This window comes from Schistocerca nitens, chromosome 2 (assembly GCF_023898315.1).
Source record: "Schistocerca nitens isolate TAMUIC-IGC-003100 chromosome 2, iqSchNite1.1, whole genome shotgun sequence".
Classification (NCBI taxonomy): domain Eukaryota; kingdom Metazoa; phylum Arthropoda; class Insecta; order Orthoptera; family Acrididae; genus Schistocerca; species Schistocerca nitens.
The window spans coordinates 482684721-482706958 of record NC_064615.1 but is presented as its reverse complement, the minus strand read 5'-3'; the positions used below and the strand labels follow the sequence as shown (position 1 = coordinate 482706958).

The 22238-nt window shown below is 42.5% G+C and overlaps 1 protein-coding gene and 1 pseudogene across 2 annotated transcripts in view; one reads left to right on the top strand and one right to left on the bottom strand.

Moving 5' to 3' along the window:
- Window positions 1–22238, bottom strand: part of LOC126236416 (extracellular sulfatase SULF-1 homolog) — a 799264-nt gene that overhangs the window by 667782 nt on the left and 109244 nt on the right. For both annotated transcript variants that reach the window (XM_049945711.1, XM_049945712.1), the window contains exon 2: window positions 1782–1845. The gene's annotated coding sequence lies outside the window, so the exon portion shown is untranslated. The remainder of the gene's footprint in view (window positions 1–1781; window positions 1846–22238) is intronic.
- Window positions 19549–19666, top strand: LOC126238078 (5S ribosomal RNA; annotated as a pseudogene).

Genomic DNA, 22238 nt, shown 5'->3' with positions numbered 1-22238 from the left:
GGAAGCGCTTCAAAATATTGTACTCAGGATATACCGAGGGATTAATCGATCTAGACTGGACTATGGTTGTAGGCTGTATCACAATGCGCCTAAGATTTATCTCCCCGAATTAGATGCTCTTCAATTCAGATCCATTCGTATCTTTCTTGGAGCCTTGTGTTCGACGCCTACAAAACCGCTTTTGGTGGAGGCGGGAGAGATGCCCTTCAGGATCAGATGTTAAATGCTGTCAGATAAATTTTTTATTCAAGGAATGGCCATCATGAAATGTCCTCTCTACAAGAACAGACACTACGTTAACAAATTATGGAAAGCCTCCAACAGAAGAACTAAAATTCCGGCCGTCTGCACAAGCTTTGACTCTTGGCATCCTGTCAAATTCTATGCTATGTTCGTCACATTTGCTTTTATTTGAATATGATCTTGACTCAGTCAGCTGCCAATTCCAGTCTATTATTGTAACATGAGAAGCACGCTGAGTGTTAACGTATTGCAGATTTAATTGACTCATTGAAGCTCAGTGGTCTGGTTATATATGTATATATACTGATGGATCCAAAATTCCACAATAGGAGTATGATGGATGTGCTTTTCTATGTCCACACATTCAAACCAGTGAAGTCATCAAACTACGTAAAAGTGCTTCAGTTTTTACGGTAGAAACTGCGGGAATTTTGGAAGCAATTAAGTTAGTCTCTTCAACCCCATCTTAAAGATATTAATCGTGTCCGACCCCCAGTGTTCTTAAATGTATTCAACTCCAAAGATCAAATAAAACTCCCAACCATTATGTTTGGATATGGTACTGGAATATATTGACTGTAAAGGGAGAGGGCAGACAGTCGTGCTCCTGTGGGTGCAGTGCAACTGTGGCGTCCGCTATCACGAGGAAGCTGACGTCTCAGCGATCCAAGCTGCATCAACAAGAACTATTCTCGATGTGAAATTACCGTTTACAGACTAATTACGTCAAGTCAAGAATTACGGAAAACAGCAATGACGAGATGTGAAATGTGTCCCAACAAACGAAAGGCGGATATTTTGCGGCATTGCAACCTCAATTTACTACAAGACCGTGGTTTACGAGGAGGCATTTGGACCGAGCTACGACTTCCACCATCATTCGAGTCCGCTTTAACCCCGCCTCGCTTCCTCTACATCTGTATAGAATCAACATTTACAATTTCTCTGCAAGAGAGTGGCATTCCGGGTCAGCAGCTCTTGTACGCCACATCTTATTTTCGTGTTTCAAACTTGACAATGGAAGATCGAAATTACTGAGAACTTGAATGAGTATGGATTACCCTCTCCCTCAATCAGCGTCTCCTCTTTTGGTTTCTAAAGACACTCCCCAGTATAAAGTGATCGTTAGTTTTCTTAAGAGTATAGGGAAAAATCTGTAGGACTCATATTTTTATTGTGTCTATCACTTATTATTAAATTTAAGAAGTAGTGTGAAGTGATTACGTAAATATATCTACTTTACTTATATTGTATTTATTAAGGATTTTTTGAGGAAAAAGTTGACGGCTTCAGCCTCCAGTTCTGTAAATATGCATTTTGGATTTTCTTCGTACGATTATGTGTTCTATGTGAAATGTGTTCTCAATGGCTAAATAGAGAACAAACTCTGGAGGCCAAATGAAACAAAAGAAAAGAAAACGAAACAAAACAAAATGTGGCTGTTATCCAGTAGTAACACTTCGCACTGGATGATGGAAAAATTGGCTCAGCGTTACAAAAGGATGCATGGGAGCGCTGTGCTGTCGTTGTAAACTCACCATCCGAAGACGCACTGAAGAGATGCCGCCCCTCGCTGTGTTACTGAGCAGGGAGCGATCACGCCTGCAACACATAAGCAAAATATATGAGCAGAGTGACTAATAACACAGTCAGCGAAGACCAAAACATGTCGACTGGGGGAAAAATCCGTGTATTCGTAAATTATTGTGCTGCAGTATGGGGAGGCGGTGGCAAGAACGATATACTAAAAATCCTGACCGGTGAGGTGACTGCGTGGGAGTTGGGGAGATGTAAAAGTCGCTTTTTAAGGTCTTTCTTGAATATCTTTTTAAAACCGCACCATCTAGCGAAAATGTTTCCCGGTAAAAAATTAAACAGTACTAAATTTTCTGAAAAAAAAGGTCTTATTCATTTTTTTCTAGGTCTAATAGTTCCCGCATTGTAGGAGATATAAAAATCGCAATCATTAAAAATGGAATTTTTGTAGTATAAAACTGTTGTTTATTGTTAAAAGAAGAGTGTTAAGGACAGATATTAAATGCGTGTGCCACATGTAAGTGCTGCAGAACCGTCTTAGGGGTTAATTTGTATTCCGCGTGCGTTAGAGGGTGGAGAGGCGGCGGTGGAGGATGGAAGTGTGAGATAAGGTAAGTCGTTGGATTGTGGTCATCCACTTCCCTCCATAGATCTGCAAAATGAAGACCGAGCAGGCAGTTTCCGTTGCTCTCTACTGCAGTATTCCGTAAAAAGCAACTGCAGGTTATTTCAGAATGTTATACGGACCACTACGCAGCTCGCCTTATGAAGCGGTGGTGACGCGGTGCCCTGACACTTCCGCGGGTGGGAGGGGAGGGGTGTGTTCTTCATATTCCACACATTGTGTTAACACTGCACTGAATACGGAAAGCATATGGGCGAATTCTACGAAACATCTCTGCACACTGTTCTACACTGCTACAGAGGAACTGGTTCTCAGTAATGGTGTACGGCATTTGTAGCGTCTTTCCGGGAAAGACGACTTCCTCCAACATGAACACTGCTCGGTTTTCAATTTACAGACAGATTATATCTCCCCACCATTTCCTGTCCTGTTCTGTGGGTAGACAAGACAACTTCACAGCGATCGTGTTGGCACAGTGGAGTTATTTTCAGTTTTTGTGTACCATTTTGCATTTGCTTAAATGCGCTTTTATGTAAAATTCGTTCCTATAAACAATGCCTGAGATGCACTTAATTTGTGTGTGACGTTGTCAGTGGCCTATAAAGTTTTGGTAGCAAAGGAGTCAGATTGGTAAATGTGGTTCGAAATGGCTCTGAGCTCTATGGGACTTAACTGCTAAGGTCATGAGTCCCTTGGAACTTAGAACTACTTACACCTAACTAACCTAAGGACATCACACACATTCATGCCCGAGGCTGGATTCGAACCTGCGACCGTAGCGGCAGCGCGGTTCCAGACTGTAGCGCCTAGAACCGCTCGGCCACTCCGGCCGGCTGGTAAATGTGGAATCTTTGTTGTAGTCACCTGGAGGTCTATTAATGAATGACCAGAAACTTATCGTTAATTGTGTTGCAGGTAGACAGCATAAATCAGTTCCTTTCAGGAATTTTTGGGACTTGTAGAATGGGCTGCAATGAGTGGATGTCAACATGTCTGATGGAAGAGAACTGATCATATTTAAATCTAGATCAATAATCTGCTTTATTGCATTGCTTGACTTGTGTTGAAATATCAGAAGGTTCTTAACACCCAAGTGGTCTGCTTCTGTTACAAAGAGAGTCTATTTAAGTCTCAGGGCCTCTTCAAATGTTGGGAGAGCTGAGATTGGTGTGGTGCATTTGATAGCCTCAATCTGCGAAAAGAATTCCAGCCACTGATAGTGGAGACAATGAAATCAACATTATTGAACAAATATTGACAGCATGTTACCCTTGGGACAGACTCTTCAGTTAATAACTCCAGGTATTGATCTTTTTTACATAACTGTTCATTTAACAGCTGCAAGTAAATATTCACTTAATAAACTGAAAAGAACTCGACTATATAGACATAAACTCGGTGAATTTATTTTGTCTACTCACACGAGAGAACTGGTCAGGAAATCCTGGGAAGGTATAACTTGGACTTGTCATGGCACTACAGTTTAAGAATAAAAAATAATATAATTCATATATACAGGCACTGACGTACTTATAGGTATAGTCTGACAACAATGGGACAGGTTGTCGGTCATGGCCCTGTAATAGGAACCGGTATTTAACAACATTAAAAGCTAACGTTACACTGTTCATTTATTTCTCACTACTGCGCAGACTAGACACACTGTATACACATCATTTCATGATGTAACACTACGTTTTCAGCAGACATCTCGACTACGGTGACAATGTTTGCTTCCCATTTCTCATTTGCTAGAGCGAAAAATTCGACATAGCATCCATCAGAGAGAGTGAGATGCTGAGCTCAGAAAGAGCTCTGGGAGTGAGGTTTTCTAGAAAAGGAAAAGAAGTGAAAAAAAACAGTGTAAGTGTTATATGAAACTGTACTGTTTTATTATGTTATACTTTTTACCAATGCCTGCTATGAGTCGTAGTCCTTCCTTGACGTAATCTTTCACGGTAGATACCGTATAGCTTAATATGCACTTTTCAACTGCTTTTTCAATAAGTTCGTTTTAGAAATGTACATGAACTCATTGGGCAACTTATTGTTCGGTTTCATTCCTTGACAGAAAATGATGTTTGGAGTTTTATATTTATTCTGTCTTGGTAAATGTAAGTTTATATCTTGCTCTGTGGACAGGGCTGTTTGTGCAGTATTATCGATGTTACTTTTGATGCACGAAACTGACAGCTGATTCGCAGGCATATGTTTGCATCTGCATGAACGACTGCAACGTCATTCCAATGACAATGGACTCAAACGAAATACAAGTGAACTACCGTCCTGCTGTTCATATGCGCCTGTATGCAAACTAGTTGTTTGGGAAGGGCCAGCGTACATTCTGCAATCTTCTCACAGCGCAGTTTCGCAACTTTTCACAGAGCTCACACTGAGAAAGTCATTGTGGTTTAGAGCTTCATTCACTGAATGTGACTCCTTTGCATTGTCATTCACTCATAGCGTCGTATATTATAACCTGTTACACCAACAAAGAAAACTAATATTACAAACATTAGGTACTGCGACTGATTACTTAACAACAAACAAGACCATTTACTATTAGTATTTTTATTATTTCAAAATGTTCGCGTAGAAATTCAGCATAAAACTTGTTTTCACAGACATGTACCACCGCTTCGTTAGAATGGTTCAGTATATCGACGATCACAATAATTAGTCGATGGAAAATGATACACAAAAGCAAAATCAAACTAGAGAATAATACATTTACTCTCAGTCAACTGAGGAGACAGTTCAGTGCTTCTAGGTAAAGAAGACTGCTACGGAAAACACTTTACGTTGCAGCACAATGTAGGCAGGATGCAACAAACGTCGGATTTCTATGAAATGTATTACATGCTTGGATATTCAAATTGCTCCCACTTCAGCACAACCACACGATGTATGTCCGAGTAAGACCATCTACATTCTGTAGGAAGCAAAACTTTTGTATCAGGTTTACCATTCAGAAATCGTATTTGAGCCTTGTTTATTTGTGAGGAAGGAGGAGAGACGTCTAACAGTAAGTGTCAGGATATGACAGCGGCAGTATCATCAACTGGTTAGAATGCGTTTTATCATTCCACAAGGTGGCTACCGACTGCGTGCGAAAAGGTGTACTGTTCGCCTAGCTGTGCGTGATCAGATCCAGCATTAGCTCAGCTAAAAAGGTCGTCTGACCGCGATGAGGTGTGTTATTTTCAGGCAGAATGCAGACGAATGTTTTATTTGCTATTAGTAATGTTTGCACTAAACTGTTGGTAGCAGTGTAATCATTAGTCACTTCCTCAGAGTGCTGTTCTGTGTGTGGCAGTCCCTGCTCCTTGCGTCCTAGTAAGTTAGAATGGATTGTAATGACCGTATGGAGCATATGACAAGTGAAAGATGCCATTAAGGTGATCATTGTTGGAAGAAATAAATTTCAGAAACAGAAAGAAACACAATGTGGAGTACCACAGAGCTGCACACTAAATACACGGAAGTCACGTATTTCCTTAAATGATTCTTCAACCAACATTCTGTTAAATAATGAAGTCAGTCACAATTATCTTTTAAAATGTTTCTTCTTCTTATTATTATTATATAGAATGGAAATGGTTTCTTAGTCTTTTTAAATACCTTGAGGAGAGTCCCACCACGGACATGAATATTTAGTCAAACATTTTTAACCATACCTATGACTGGTTGAGCTGAATGGTTACGGGGAGTCCTGTCTACGAAAACAGGAAGAAAAATGCTGTAGTGCCAACTTAACTTTTGTCTGCTTCCGTGCCTAGTAGACTTGACTCAAAAATTGACCACTGCACACAGTTGACCTATTTTGTCGGTTGCTTGATTTGGGGGAGGGGATCAAACAGTGAGGTTATCGGTCCCACTGCATTAGTGAAGCATGGGGAAGGGCACGGGCCCTTGTAAGTGAACCATCCCGGCATAAGCGATTTAGGGAAATCGTGGAAAACCTAAATCAGGATGGCTGGATACCGGTTTGAGATCTATTTTGGAAAGTGACTGCATGTGGAGCTGACCACCTCAAAAGCAGGTAAAATTTTGTGCCTGCACACCAGGTCGGGTTCACCCAGTTGTAATATTTGCTGCTCGTCTTGATTGGGATCTCACGAGTATCATGTGAATGAGGAATCAATCAGTCCAGGATGGCCATAGTCTGCGGTATGCAAAATCGCAAAGGCTTCGAGCGACTAGTGCCCGAGAGGACAGATATACTGTTTGGTTGGCCGTGAGGGATTGTACAGTCACGCATGTTTGCAAAAGAAATGGACATATTCGCAGCAAAACAAATATCCACAAGGATAAGTGCGATGACGTCTAAATAACCATGGATTGTCGGCACAATGCCCGTTGTTGCAGCTTGACTAGACTCGGTACAAGCAAGAAGTGGGCTGCGAGTAGCGCAACCAACAACAGAGGGGTGACACCACGCCGTCTTTCCAGACAAGTCCCGATTCAGTGTACGGTATCACGATGGACAAATTCGTATGTGGAGATTCTGTGGACAACGAACGTTGGCAGACTGCGTCATCGTCACATGGGTCTAGCACCTGCCATGTTGCTATGGCGTGCAATTGGGAACACAACACGATCATCTCTGGTTGGTAAAGCCGGTAATTTAGGCAGCAGGCGTCACATTTCTGACATTTTAAGGCCTATGACTGTGCCCTATTTTCGAAGTCTCCGCGTCGTTGTGTTTTAACAAGATAACGCAAGACAGCATGTTTAGCTTGCTGTCCTGACCTACACCGATACAGAGGGCGTTTACTTGTTGCTATGGCCAGTGCCTTCTCCATATCTCTATCCCCTGAAACACCTAGTGACGTGTTTCCAGGAGACTGATACGCTAAGACTCGCCAGTCAATAAGATTAATGATCTCTGTCACAGAGTTGCTGCAACATGGAATGACGTGCTCATACGTTTCATCCAGGCTCAGATGGACTCGATGCCAAGCCGGGTTAGAGCTGTTGCCACAGGTGGCACATTTGTGTGCTACATGTCGCACCATGTATACCACCAGATCACATACAAATTTAATCATGCGTTATTCCTAATGCACTGTATACGGACAATAAGTAAAATTTCGTTATTTGCTCTATGGCGGCCACTGTAGTTGGACTGATATTAATAGCTTGCAGCATTTCTGGCTCTGGGAGTCACAGCATTCATTCCCATCCTCACTTTGTAATTAAGAAAAATAGCGTTAAGTGTGGCGACGTGTGGTGAGAGATGGAGTAAGGTGTAGACATTGTTTCATCTATTAACGTTTCTTCATGTCTGTATTCAGATTTTACTGACACTGACAGAAGATACCTTCAATAGTAAGAGATAATACAGTTTATTCTTCTTTTATTACCAGTTTTATTTAAAATTATAGCATTATAATGTCATGCAGACGAAGCACATTGTGCGCCTTCGGCATGTCAACAATTAGATCAGAGCGAAGTGTTTCGAACTGGCTCCAATCGAGTGCAAGAGATGCGAGCTAGGGATGGGACATCGAAAAATAAATATCCATATTCGATATAATCGAACGGACCATACTAGACACCGATATGTGCGCATAATCGAATGAGAAACATCAGTGTTTCGAATACAGGTGCTCAAAAATTTAGTTTTAAAATTCAGCTCTCAAAAATTTAGTTTTAAAATTCAGCTTAATTATGATTGCACGTGTTATTTAAAACTGTAAAGAGTGGTTTTATGAAGTAATATTAAATTAACAAAAACTAAATTTAAATTAACATATAAATAGAGATATCTTAGAAAAATAGACAAAAGAATCACCTAAAATACAGATACTAAAAATGAAAAAACCATCAGTTCCAAAACGTATTTTCTAAAGAACTTTTAAAAAATAATTGTTGGCTTTTAATCTACTTCTCTGAGCAGAAGTCACATCGCCAGCTTTTGAAAATAGTCCTTCTGCTGAAACTGAAGTCTCTACTAGAAGTACATAATTCCTAGCTATCTGATACAGACTGACGTAGGTTCAGACATTTCCCTCTAGACTCGGAATGAATTATCTCCTACCCGCCCACTGGGTGGTATTCGGAAGTGTACTGATAATTCAGGACAAGTTTCTGAAGTTATTTTCTTTTTTTTTTTTAGCTTCCATTTTCCTCTGTTTCTGCCAACCTTATTCGACTGATAGGAGTAACGAAATTACACAACTGATAATAGTAAAAATTTATTTAAGAGCTTCAAAGTAAAAACCTGTAGGTAGGTAGCGTTTTTATGTTTAAATATTTCAGTACTATAAAGAAAGTAGAGTTTTGTCTGCTGTGGGTTAGATGATTATGATAATAAAAGTATTTTTGTCCTATTATGTCACCACAGGACATCGATGTCGCCGATACATCGGCTGGACAAATATCGATTAAAATATCGCGTATTTGATTCCAATATATCTGTATTTCGGTGTATCGCTGCCCGACAATCCAATCCTAGAGGCAACACGCTGTGCGGTTCGGTGTAAGCAATGCTGCAAATTTAATATGTTACTGACACCCGAATGTGCAAATATTTATGCATCTCGGCTTTGCGTACAATGCAGAGTAGAACGCGTAAATGGGAAGCTATTTTGCTAGGTGATTTATGTAAAGTTTTAATGACCAAATATTGAGGTTGTTAACCGTGAACTATATAACGTGCGACATTGTAGTCGAACATTTATTATATCACTTGTTAGCAGTTTGTGACTTTTTCTACTGCGACTTTTCCGTTTATTCCAAATCAGCGGCATCCCTGAACTTTTAATCAGGCTGTTCAGTTAGTAGCGTTACAGAGCCTTAGCCCACTCCCTAGTGACTTTCATTACAGTCTGACATCAAAAGAGTCCAACTTTGCGGCCTACGAGCTACTTCTGTGCAGGAACGTCAGTAGAAACACCATTTTAGTGGACTGTTGGAACTGGTGTGTTCTGTCCTGGTGAGTGAGAATACAGCTATGGCATCTCACAAGCTCTGCATTCGCAGTACACATGTGAACAGGCGCATCTTATCTGTAGGAATACAAAAAAATGGCTCTGAGCACTATGCGACTTAACTTTTGAGGTCATCAGTCGCCTAGAACTTAGAACTAATTAAACCTAACCAACCTAAGGACATCACACACATCCATGCCCGAGGCAGGATTCGAACCTGCGACCGTAGCGGTCGCGCGGTTCCAGACTGCAGCGCCTTTAACCGCTTGGCCACCACGGCCGGCTAGGAATACAGAAGAGGAAATACACAGGACGCTAGGATGCTTATTGCGATGAACATTGACTGTTGCATACATCCGGCAGCAAGTCAATTAGTTCCAAAACAATAAGCGACTTCAAAATAGCACACCCCGTCGTAATGGTTCCGCCGTATGCCACTGAAACTTTATGAGCTGTGGAACAAGAAAGGTCGGCCTCGCTTCTATTGTTGTACAGCCTTCGTAGTGAATTCATTGGCCATTTGCTCGAGTAGGGCGTGGCCATATTTTTAGCAGTACCGGAGTGCAGTTTGTTTATGGCTTCGTCCACTTGTTCTCGGGCTTATACACGAATATGCCGCCGCTCAGACCTCGAAGGATATTTCACTTTGTCCGTTAGCACACGGAAATTCGCTAGCAAGGTGACATGCATTAATCTCTAACGATGATCGTTTAGCCTCATAACCTTCCTTCTTTCTGACAGAAATAGTTAACTTGGAAACGTTAGAATTAGATGTACCTTGTGAAGAGAATAATGTTCTCTGACAAAGGCCTAAGAGCAGTGGAAACAGCGCGATAAAACGCTTTCCAGCCATTTTTTTAAAGGGAAGATTGGATTCACAACGGCTTCTAGATATGTTTCCCTGTCTTAAATATACACCGTGTTTTTACGAAGAAAGGTGGGGGAGAACCGGGCAAAGTGACCATTGGGGTCCTGGGTGCTGTAAGGTGCAATGGCGCGGGAAATGCTTTAAATTATTCTGCCTGGAATGTCCAGCCACCTGATGAACATGTCTGCTGTGTCGCTCTTCAGAGTTACAATAATTTCGGTGGATTCTATTTATTCTGATGTAAGGTAAGTGGTCACTTAGTGTATTCATTGTGGAGAGGTAATTTGACTTATGACTTCTGAATGAATTTATATTGAAAGTGTCATATCTTGACTCCAAAATCGTACTGTAGGCACTGAGAGATCCATCACGCTATTACAGGGTAGGCAGGTTTTTTGTAAAGGGGTCAATGAGGGCAAGGTGGCTATTTCGAAGGTGGCATCTGACCTCTTTGAGTAGGTGGAAAACATAAAACTAGCGGCCGAAAGAAGGGCTCTGCCGTCATAGGCCTACTTACACCCAGTCCATATAACAGTGACCTAGAAGCGGTAAATAAAGAAAGAGAAGAAAAAGAAAATAAGAGGAAGGGAAAACAGAAAGCCGAAGAGAAGAAAGGCAGCAAAAAATGAGTGTAAAGAGCAAGAAACCCTAGCCTACAACACCTCTTTTTTTAAGGGAACGACGATAACAGAGTATGTATTGCGGAGAAAAAAATTTCGAGTCGAAGGCCAGAGGAACAGTAGATTTAGTGCACAAATTGTGCACATGAAGTGGGGGTACGTATGGTGGTTAAAAGAAAAGACTACAGAGCACACAGTATCTATGTAGTTCAAAATTCTTCAACACCGTCTGCTGTATTCTAGGGAGAATGTGTATGCACAGTATTATTACAGGAACATTGAAATGCCACTGAGACAGCTGCCTGTTCGCGAGGGCATTGCTTACATAGTTGAGCTCCAAGATTCGTCTGTGCTTGGATTTGGTATTCACTTTATGTATGGAAAGAACAACGCAGTTATCAGCAACACGGTTCCAGGAATCTGTGGTATGGCTTGCCATTGATAGGGTAAAGCTATTCAGTCACGTCGCAGCGCTCTGAAGAATCGATAAGCAGCCAGATGTAGCGCACTACAGAACCAAGGGTGGGTCACAGCTATACTTATTAACGGACGATCTTTTAAGTGATTAAAAATAAAGCGTAAACTTAATACTAATCAACAGCAAGGTTGTGCAGGGTATATCCCGAAATTGCTCTCAGTTATTAGCTATAATAACTCAGGAGTTATTCTTGGAAAAAAAGGCTACCACAAATGGATATTAGCGAAGTCTCAAATTCCGAGCAGACCCTGAAGGATAGAATGAACGCCAATTATTCTGGAGTGTTTACTGCAGCGAGGAGTTCAATAACCTCGCGTAACATATATAACATAACATAACCTGGGTGAACGGAAGGGCCTCGAATTTGGACCAAAGATAGTAATCGAATGTTATTGTCCATCCGCATCAAGTATCGAAATTGTGGAATGCTTCAAAGAGATCTCTAAGAATATCGTGCGTAAACTTCCTATTCATGTCATATAGATAGCGCGAGACTTTGGTGTGCCACGATTAGGATGGCAAACAGGGACAAAGATTCTTCTACCTACTTTACTGAACGGGAGGAAGGAAGAGGAGAAGGTTACAGCAGATGGACAACGAGAATATTTCGACAAGTCCAACAAAGAAATCGACTGCGTCCTATTAAAAGATAAAATATCTCTAATTTCCTTTAGGTTTTTCCCCACGTTTTCTGAAACACATAATCTAGAATGCGAGTCCCACCTCACTCGCTGTGTACGAAACACATGCACGAACTTTCATATTCAGCAAATGTAGAGAAAGGAATTAGTGATCACGAGGCTAGTGTCCTTTCATTTATTACTAGCGTCCCACGAAACAAATAGAAAATATAAGAAGACTTTTCTGCTTAACAGAGGCGACAAGAAAATGATTTGAAGCTACTTGAGTATTCAACAGCAAAGAATGAGCTAAGGGGAAGATAAAATTGATGAGCTAAGGTTCAAATTGTGAAAACAATTACGCCACGTAGAAGGTAACGTCGTGCCCTGGTAGATAATGACTGATCAGTAGGACTCATTATAGTTCAATAACAGACTTAAAATTTACTGCTAAAGCAGATCCAAGCAATACGCAATTATTAGTACAAAAGAGACCGAAGATTAAACAAGCATGCGGACAGTTATGCCAGAAGTCACTGAATTCGGAAACAAGATCGTATTTGGCGATTTTTCAAAATTCCTTAAAAAAACAAATTTAATAATTGCTTGCAGAGAACCCTAAAGCTCTGGCGTGGTTTGTTTGCACGATCGGCTACCAGTTACTGGAGTAAGTAGCAGGTATCAGCCACAACCAAAAGTACATGTTCAGAGCTATACAAGGTTGAACGATCACTAAATCTAGCCGTTGGGAAGGCAGATCCCTAAATCCCTAAGTACATGTAATTCCATCAACGAAGGAGATTATTCGACATGTTCTTGAGCACAGTTCATCAGGCGGGGACCCTTATGAAGCAAGAGATCTAGAAAATTCAAAGAAAAACTGCGCGCTTCGTCAGCGTTTTTAAGCGAGTACGACAATGTAGACGCCGATCCTAAGCCTCGTCTTTCCTGGTGTTGGACGACGTGCTGGAACGTGAGTTCATTATCAAGGTCCTCGAACCATTGAAGCACGAATCTGATCTTTTGACACGAGCTGTTGTTAAGCTGGAAGATGCTAAGTTGTTGGGGTAGACATTAATAATGAAGGGATGTAACATTGACTTAGTCCACAGCTAACATGATGTCTTCGATTACTACCATAGTTCCCTTGAAAGTAAATGCGATTATGCCCCATAGAACAATACTGCCCGCACCGGCCTGCGTCCGAGGTGCGTTAGATGTTTCGATCAAGAGGAATGAAGATTGCCGACCGGAATGGCCGAGCGGTTCTAGGAGCTTCAGTCTGGAACCGCGAGACCGCTACGGTCGCAGGTTCGAATCCTGCCTCGGGCATGGATGTGTGTGATGTCCTTAGGTTAGTTAGGTTTAAGTAGTTCTAAGTTATAGGGGACTGATGACCTCAGATGTTAAGTCCCACAGTGCTCAGAGCCATTTGAACCATTTTGAATGAAGATTAGTGTTTATCGTCCCATCGACAACGAGATCATTAGAGACGGAGCACAAGCTCGGATTAAGGAAGGATGGGAAAGGAAACAGGCCATGAACTTTCAAAGGAAACATCCCGGCATTTTCCAAGAGCGATTTAGTGAAATCATGCAAAACCTAAATCTAGATGGCCGCAAGGAGATCTGAACCGTAGTCCTTCCGTATCCGAGTCCAGTGTGCTAACTATTGCGCCACCTCGCTTGGTACGTTTCGATCAGCCGTGGACCTGTATGGCGGCGTATCTGGACACGACCATGCACCTGGTATAACAAGAAACATAATTCATTCGACTAACAACACATTTCCATTGATCCACGGTCCAATCTCGACGATCGCATATTCACCACAAACGTAAGTGACTATGTCTTTGGGTCAGCAAAGGACACTTAGAGTTCGTCTGCAGCGGAATCTCGCGTTCTGCAACAGGGTGCTCTGAAATACTTGTTCATGAGTTACCATTGTACTACCACGTCTATCTACCACAGGTCAGCGCCTGTCTGTGATACAGAGCGAGTAAGCCTCCGACCTCCGTGTGCTGTGATGAGATGTGGGCGGCCAATGTCTGGTCGTTACTTGTGGTTCCACCGTCCTTCAAACATATTCCATCCATACTCACGGCAGTAGCACAAGAGCACCCAACCAGCTTCACCGTTTCAGAGATGCTCGTTCCCAGGCGCCGGTCCATAACAATGTGCCCTTTTCTTCAGAGTCGATTACATCAGTGCATTTCCCCATTTGCAACCCTTATCGTCGCTACTCCTCTTACATATTTTCCTTATAGCGTCATGTTCCGTCAACGCCCCCAATTGGCATCCAACCTAATGTTAAGCAAAGATCATAATGTTACCAGCGGAAAGAGGCTTATGCACCTGTTTTAAAAGATTGTCTGGCTATCACCTGCCGTATTTTACCTTCCTCAGCACCTACAAAAATTTACCCCGTGCGTTCTCTTTTAAAATGCAACTCATCTCTTACTCCCACAAGCTTCCCTAACTGTAACTCGCTCGTATCCATTCCCAGATTACCATTCTCACTCACTCCTTCAATCCAGCCCATTGTCATTATCTCTTCGTGTCCCTCTAACTGTCACTGTCTCCTGTCTGACAGCCACTGCCACTGCCACTGCCACTACTACTGTCTCCTTTCACTGCCACTGTCTCCCTCTTGCTCCTCTTACTGCTGCTCACTCAGTCGTTCCCACAGTTGGTATATCTTCTCACTATCTCTCTCTTCATCGTTATCATTTTCGTAAACACTGTGTCATTATCACTGCCTCTCACCCACTTCGACCATCTCCTTCTCTCTATGCCACAACCACTGCCCCTGTCACCTTCACACTTTTCCCAGCACTGTTCTGTCACTGTCAACTACTTTCCAGGGCCAATGAGTTCCTCTCTTTCTCTCACAGTGCCATCGTTTCCGTCGCTCTTCCTATACCACAACCACTGCCTACCATCTTCCAGTATTTATTACATTTCGTCCCTTTCCCAATGGCACTGTACCTCCGCCCCCTCCCTCTCTCTCTCTCTCTGTCATCATAAATAAGCGCGGTATGTTCGTGCACGTCTTGGAATCCACGGCACGGTTTTGGTACTCAAAAACTATGTTTTTTTCGGTTTTCTCATTTACCGCTCATGAACTAAATGGTGCCTCCAGAAGCCCCTTAAAGAGCACAACAGACCACATATGATGTAAAATGAACCAACCGATCTGCTAGTTTTGCCTCAGTTGGAGAAAGTGTGTATTCAAATGTTGACCCTGTACTGTAGCATAGTTACAGTATGACGACCCCACTGTTCGGTGTACAAGTGGTCCCTAGCGGAAGGGCTATCCAGAACAATTGACTATCTTTCCATCACCAACATAACTCGAGGTATGAGGACCGGGAAAATCCGATTCTTATGCGCGGCGTTTTGGAACATATTAGGTAGCGCACGCTGTCGCATGCATACTGATAGCTCATCAGTGCATAATAGTGCGTATTCCCATGGAAAGCGTCTTTATAATCCCAAGGGAGTGTCTCGCGACAGTGCAACATCAACTTTTGTTTATTCGTTACGTTATGAAAGCCGTCACACGTCCTCTTAATGTATCTCGATGATGTAACGGAACTATATTTTCTCCATACTGCGACGTTGTTTTATTATGATCTATTATCAGCTACTGTGTGCTCTGTAGTCTTTTCTTTTAACCACTATACGTGCCGCCACTGTAATACGATGATCACCACACCTAACTCCAATAAAAATGAAACATCTAAACCCATTATCACGAAATAAATTCACTCGGAAACATCTGAACTCCGCCCTGACAGTCGCAAATGTGCGACCTCGCACAGAATGGTAATGCAAGTTGTGCGTATTTACTTCCTGAGGAAATCTTTGCGTTTCTCCTCGACGTTTCTCCCTTGAACTTTGACCGCGTCTGTAGTAGATGGTAACGGCACCTTCATGTTTCGCGCCTGGTTTCCAGCTTTGGAGCTGCAGTTAATAAATTCGCTTTACTGCTGAGGTTATTGCGTAGCGTGCGCAGCTGTTTACGAAAGGTTTCTCGCCTCGCCTTTGTGCTGTTACTGCGCGGAGCGCTAGTGGATGCAGTCAAGTGACAAAAGGTCATCATGGCACAAACGCACTGAACCTCAGCCACAGCTGGAAAACAAATGCTGATTAAATGATAACAGCTCCTGTGCTGTGCTCTTGTATGGCAGGGTGAGCAAGGGTTCGTATTTATGACGACGTTTAACTTACAGTTTGTAATCTGTACTGCCGGCCGAAGTGGCCGTGCGGTTAAAGGCGCTGCAGTCTGGAACCGCAAGACCACTACGGTCGCAGGTTCGAATCCTGCCTCGGGCATGGATATGTGTGATGTCCTTAGGGTAGTTAGGTTTAACTAGTTCTAAGTTCTAGGGGACTAATGACCTCAGCAGTTGAGTCCCATAGTGCTCAGAGCCGTTTTTTTGTAATCTGTACTAAATATTGGCCGCAGCGCTACAATAGATTGCAAGAGACGAAGCAAGCAGAAACACGAATTTCAGACTATCATCGCATCATAAATACAACCTATAGCATCATCATGACATTTATAAGAATGATTTAATTAGACAGGTATCATGAGCGCAAAATTGAAACATTACTTTTTCCGAGAAACGTAGTACTCGAAGCCCTTGCGCTCTTGTGTTGAGGAACTTGCGAGAAATGTCTGACCGTATAGACTGAAAACAAAATTTTCTACATTTTGTGCCAAGTCAGACTTCCTGACACATGAAATAACTGGAAATCAGTACGAAAAATTAGAGATCAACTATGAACAACTTCATCCTGACACTGTAACTGTTGCGTCTACCTGGCGAAAAAGTATTCTCAGTGTTGTGGCTGTGCCCTCTTGTAATGTTTTGTGGTTCCCGGCTGGATGAGGGGAGGGTGGTATGATAGGTGGGTGGCCGGTTTCCTACAACACGAAATGCACACGTGGTTAAAATACTTTTTATTACAGAAACCAATTGAGTACTTAACTTCAACGATGTCCAGCCTGAAGTTCTGTGGCTAACAGCAATCACATGTACTAATTCTTGAATCTTGTTCGTGTCCACATCACAACTATGTACAATGACTAATGTTCCCTCACAGCTAGCCAAGGTGCGAGGCCTGGACTATCACTGTGGGAGATTAGTGCACAGTGCGACGTACTGAGGTGCAATGCAGACTGGGACCCGATACGACATACTGAAGTAGAGAGATTGAGGTAGGGCGGTCGGCGGAGGCGGCGGCCTATACGTAAGCACCCAGAGGGAGTTATCGGCGCCTAGCTTGGGGGCGTGTCTTGGTCTTCTCTTGTCACAGGCGCGCTTGGTTTAGCGCTTGCTATAAAATGTCTCCTGGTGCCGACTCAGTCCAATCCGTTATTCTCTTGCGGAAATGAATACTAGGATTACCTATTAATAATTGTGTTACAGGATGTGTAATATTAAAGGTGACTTTTAGCATGTGATAGTGCCACAGGGAAACTGTCTTAAAGTCGATGAATATAGTAGATAGTCATATTTCTTATTAACTGACAGATCAGATCGAAGTCTACACAGTGTAACTGATGGGCAAATGGCGTTACCATTATAACAAACTTTGAAGTTATGTGTTACAGTTACTTTCATTCCCTCCAGTAATATAAGCTCAGATTAGAAAACAAGTTAACTACAGGACGCGATATTTATTTTCGGCCACCTGTTGAGACGATAAACCTCTCCAGAAGATGTTGGTCTCCAGCGTCGAACTTAGAAGAATATCAAAAATATTCAAATGTGTGTGAAATCTTATGGGACTTAACTGCCAAGGTCATCAGTTCCTAAGCTTACACACTACTCAACCTAAATTATCCTAGCGACAAACACACACACCCAGGAGGACTCGAACCTCCGCCGGGACGAGCCGCACAGTCCATGACTGCAGCGCCTAAGACCGGTCGGCTAATCCCGCGCGGCAGAAGAATATCGAAACAGGTCGTGAAGTGTTACAGGAGAGTCTGATGATGGGCGTGATTTAGGAGAAACCAAAGAAGACTTCTGGCGAAACAGCATCATTGACTCGTAAAATCCAGGTTTTGGTGTGCACATGTCAAGTGTCTTCGTACTTAGATTCGGCGCAGGTCTTAACGTGAGATTTTAAAATCTACTACACGGCCTAAAGCCGATGCTATGGTCTTTTCTCTAATCTAGAATACTCTTGCGTTTGACAACCTGCTTTTGAAAACTCCTGGAAGTCTAATTTAGTGGATTTATTTCTCATCTGCCGCGAACGCGGTTATATACAGTATGTTATACATAGACCCGCTGACAATGGGTACCATCCTTAGCTGCAGTGAGAGAAACGTAATGCAAAATTCATCCCAACCAGTAGGAATATGCGCATGGTTGTGAGGACAGCGGTGTGTCGTGCACTGCATCGTGGAGGGTAACGGTAGGGTGAAGTGAGAAAAGGGGGAGGGGGGCTTAAAATATGGAACTATTGGCATGCTAAAGACGGAAGTATCATTTCCAAGCCGTTATGAATGGGTTGTCCAAGAAATTATTATACGAATCGGATTTCAGTCTGGAAAGTAACTTTAGGTGATTAAAGTGCACAGTGTAATACCGTAGTAATTGTCCATAATAAGCATACACTAGGATTTTTCGAAGTTGTCATGAAATGTTCGCGGCTACGATATTGTCTATGTCGGTAGGCTTAGGTGGGTATTTTCCCATAGTGGAGAATTGTTTGACACTCGCGAAATTTTTCACTGATGTCGAGTATTACGAGGATTTCCCTGAAGTCACTATCATCCTGCCGGCAGCTAATTTGCTAAATTCAGCAACGAGTTGTTTCTAATAGGGTTGCTATTAACAGTAAAGAAGGGTGGACCGATGAGACTGACGATGAGCGAGAAGGAAGACAGTTTTTCCGAAGCCGCGGTGCTGATGTTCTAACCGGTCTAAATGTTTAATAAATTTGGAATTCGCATAGCTGGGAGTCGCTGACACTCGTGGTGGGAAGAAGGCAAGTGTAACCGGACCCACGTAGACTGTAGACGGAGTGTTGTAAAGGGTTCAGAATTTCCCATGTCAAATTTTACTATCTGAAGCATGATTTTACGGTCGCAGCTTTACTGTAGTATAACCGGAATGGCAGTATTAACTCGTGACATTCAGTTTTGAGCGTACGCTGATTTAGCACGAGCTGATGTTACTCGGCAGTGATTTTGTATTGGATCAGGCAGCTAATACTTACCTGAGGGGGATGCAAGTAACAGAAACAAACTTCGCGAGGTTTATCGATGTGAGAATAAATCTTGTTGTTTCCAGGGAAAGTGAAACTAACTTTCGCACCTTTGATGTGGTGTTTCTCCGAGAGGTATACTTCGATTGCTGATGATGTTGTCAAGTGTCGCCAAGAGGTTAAGTGAACACAAAGTGTTCTTTGTGTACGGTTCAGCTGTTGGAGCTTGGACCATGTCTGTGAGGAATCGGATTGCTACTGGAGAGCGAACCGTTGTCATAGTTTCGATTTTTTAATATTGTCTCGCGTGTTACATCGATACTAACGACCCTTATACAAAGTGTTTCACTAGTCACAAATGTAAAACACAAAACTGTGGAAGTTCTACATTATTGGCAACGGCCTTGCCGCAGTGGATACACCGGTTCCCCTCAGATCACCGAAGTTAAGCGCTGTCGGGCGTGGCCGGCACTTGGATGGGTGACCATCCGGGCCGCCATAGGCTGTTGACATTTTTCGGGGTGCACTCAACCTCGTGATGCCAACTGAGGAGCTACTCGACCGAATACTAGCGGCTCCAGTCAAAGAAAACCATCATAACGACCGGGAGAGCGGTGTGCTGACCACATCCTCAGCTGAGGATGACACGGCGGTCGGATGGTCCCGATGGGCCACTTGTGGCCTGAAGACGGAGTGCTTTTTTTTCTACATTATTAATTTGTTTCGTCAACTGGTCAATCATTAGGCTGTAACTGTCTTCAACAACAGTACGGGTGGCAAACATTGAAAAAGTTAATTGCCAAAGAGGATGAGGTGCAAAAACTGAATATCATCCTTGAGTGGCCATTAGTAACGTAATAGAAAATGTTAAAGCTAAACAGTAAATAAATGTAAAGAAAAAAAAGAACAGAAATCATAAAGACCACATCGAGAAAATGGTGTGTGTGTGTGTGTGTGTGTGTGTGTGTGTGTGTGTGTGTGTGTGTGTGTGTGTGTGTGCAGCCTAACACACATAACAATTTAATTCAAACTAACAAAAAAAAATGAAAACCAAACCAATACTGTTGATCATCCACAACTTTGTGCTTTTCATTTATAACTACGAATTTGTTTTGCCAAATAATGATGGAAGAGTCAGTTAACACACTTCATTAGCATAACAGCGCAGGCAGTTTATCGGGTGCTGTCGATGAACAGCTCCTTCTCCGTCATCGGTGCAAATACGTCGTGGAACAAATGCCTCTGAGCACTATGGGACTCAACTGCTGTGGTCATGAGTCCCCTAGAACTTAGAACTACTTAAACCTAACTAACCTAAGGACAGCACACAACACCCAGCCATCACGAGGCAGAGAAAATCCCTGACCCCGCCGGAATCGAACCCGGGCGTGGGAAGCGAGAACGCTACCGCACGACCACGAGATGCGGGCCGTCGTGGAACAGTACTGAGTGTGTCCCGAAGCCCTGGGCCGGCCGGTGTGGCTGAGCGGTTCTAGGAGCTTCAGTGTGGAACCACACGACCGCTACGGTCGCAGGTTCGAATGCTGCCTCGGGCATGGATGTGTGTGATGTCCTTAGGTTAGTTAGGTTTAAGTAGTTCTAAGTGCTAGGGGACTGATGACCTCAGATGTTAAGTCCCATAGTGCTCAGAGACATTTGAACCATTTTTTCGAAGACCTGGAGTACAAGGATTCGAGCGTGGACATGTTTCCGTGACTTCATCCATCTAAGATTCGAATGCCGAGGAAAACTGAACATTGCGTAAGACTGTTTGCAGTCCATAGTATGATCTTCTCTCAGCATACTGCACGTCAAGAATTTGAAGTATAGCACTGTCTAGCAAACATCTTTATCTTTGTCGCGCATAAGCTAGTAAATATAGAAAATAATGTAATGAAAAATTTTCAAGACCCACGAGTAAAGAAAGATCTTTTCAATAGACATATTACCACTCTGAAATGCAATAGTGGCCCCTGGTATTCTCACTTTCCAGTCTGGCGGCCCAATAAGCCAAGCTTAAGTTTTTCTAATTAAAATGCGGGTGACAAAAATTATTTATGCTATGAACTCAAAAACAAACATTTAAAGAATCGGGTATACTGACAATAGATAACTAACAATGTATTTACTCCTTAATGAAATTTGATCTGATATGTCTCCGTTTCAAACGAACAGCTCAGTGCATGGAATCAATGTCTTGCTATACTAATAATAAAACTGTAAAACCGTCGTATCTGTCTGTTTGAACACGCTGATCTCCAAAACTAGTTGATGGCTTTCCGTGCGGTTTAATAAGTAATCTGAGCGTAGCTTGGGGCAACTTATAGGCTTTCTTTAATCAAAATCTGATGATGGAAGAAAAAATCACAATGTGAATTTTAATGTGACATAGGGAAATCTGTTTATTCTTTCACGTTTTAATTGTATAATATTTGTGAAAAGGCTTTTAATGATTGTCATGTTCTACATTATACGATTCAACATACTGAATACAGTGCTTATACAATCCTCAACGTGTTTAATCCATATTTTCATACTAATAGCATTAAATGCGAAAGTTACGACGTCTGTTAAGGTTTCATGACTAAACCAGTGGAATCACTTTCGACAGAATTTGGTATAGACAAAGACTGAACTCTGAGGAAGAACGTAGGCTCCATGCTGTATAATGTATAGTCACTTCAGTAGCACGCCCCTCTTCAGCCACTGCTCGGCGGCGATGCTAAACTTGATGCCGCGTCGCGCATTACGACAGCAGAGTGGCAGGAGGGGGGAGGGGTAGGTGCACATCAGTAGCTATGTTTGCTGGAACAGGCAGACACGTGAGGGAAGCTGACGCTATAGTATGTACAATAGCTCACTAACTCACCATCACTCATAATAAAACTACTGATATATGAGCACAGCAATGGGCAATAGCTAGTTAGACACACAAATAATCTACACAGAGCTTTAAAAGCAATTACTTTGATCCAGAGAAATCTCCATTAGTCAATAACGATAATTTTCCAGTGGCCACAAATATATTAAGTAGTTTTGTAATTCAGTTTACGAGGTGCCTACGTGATTTTTTGGTGGCCAGCT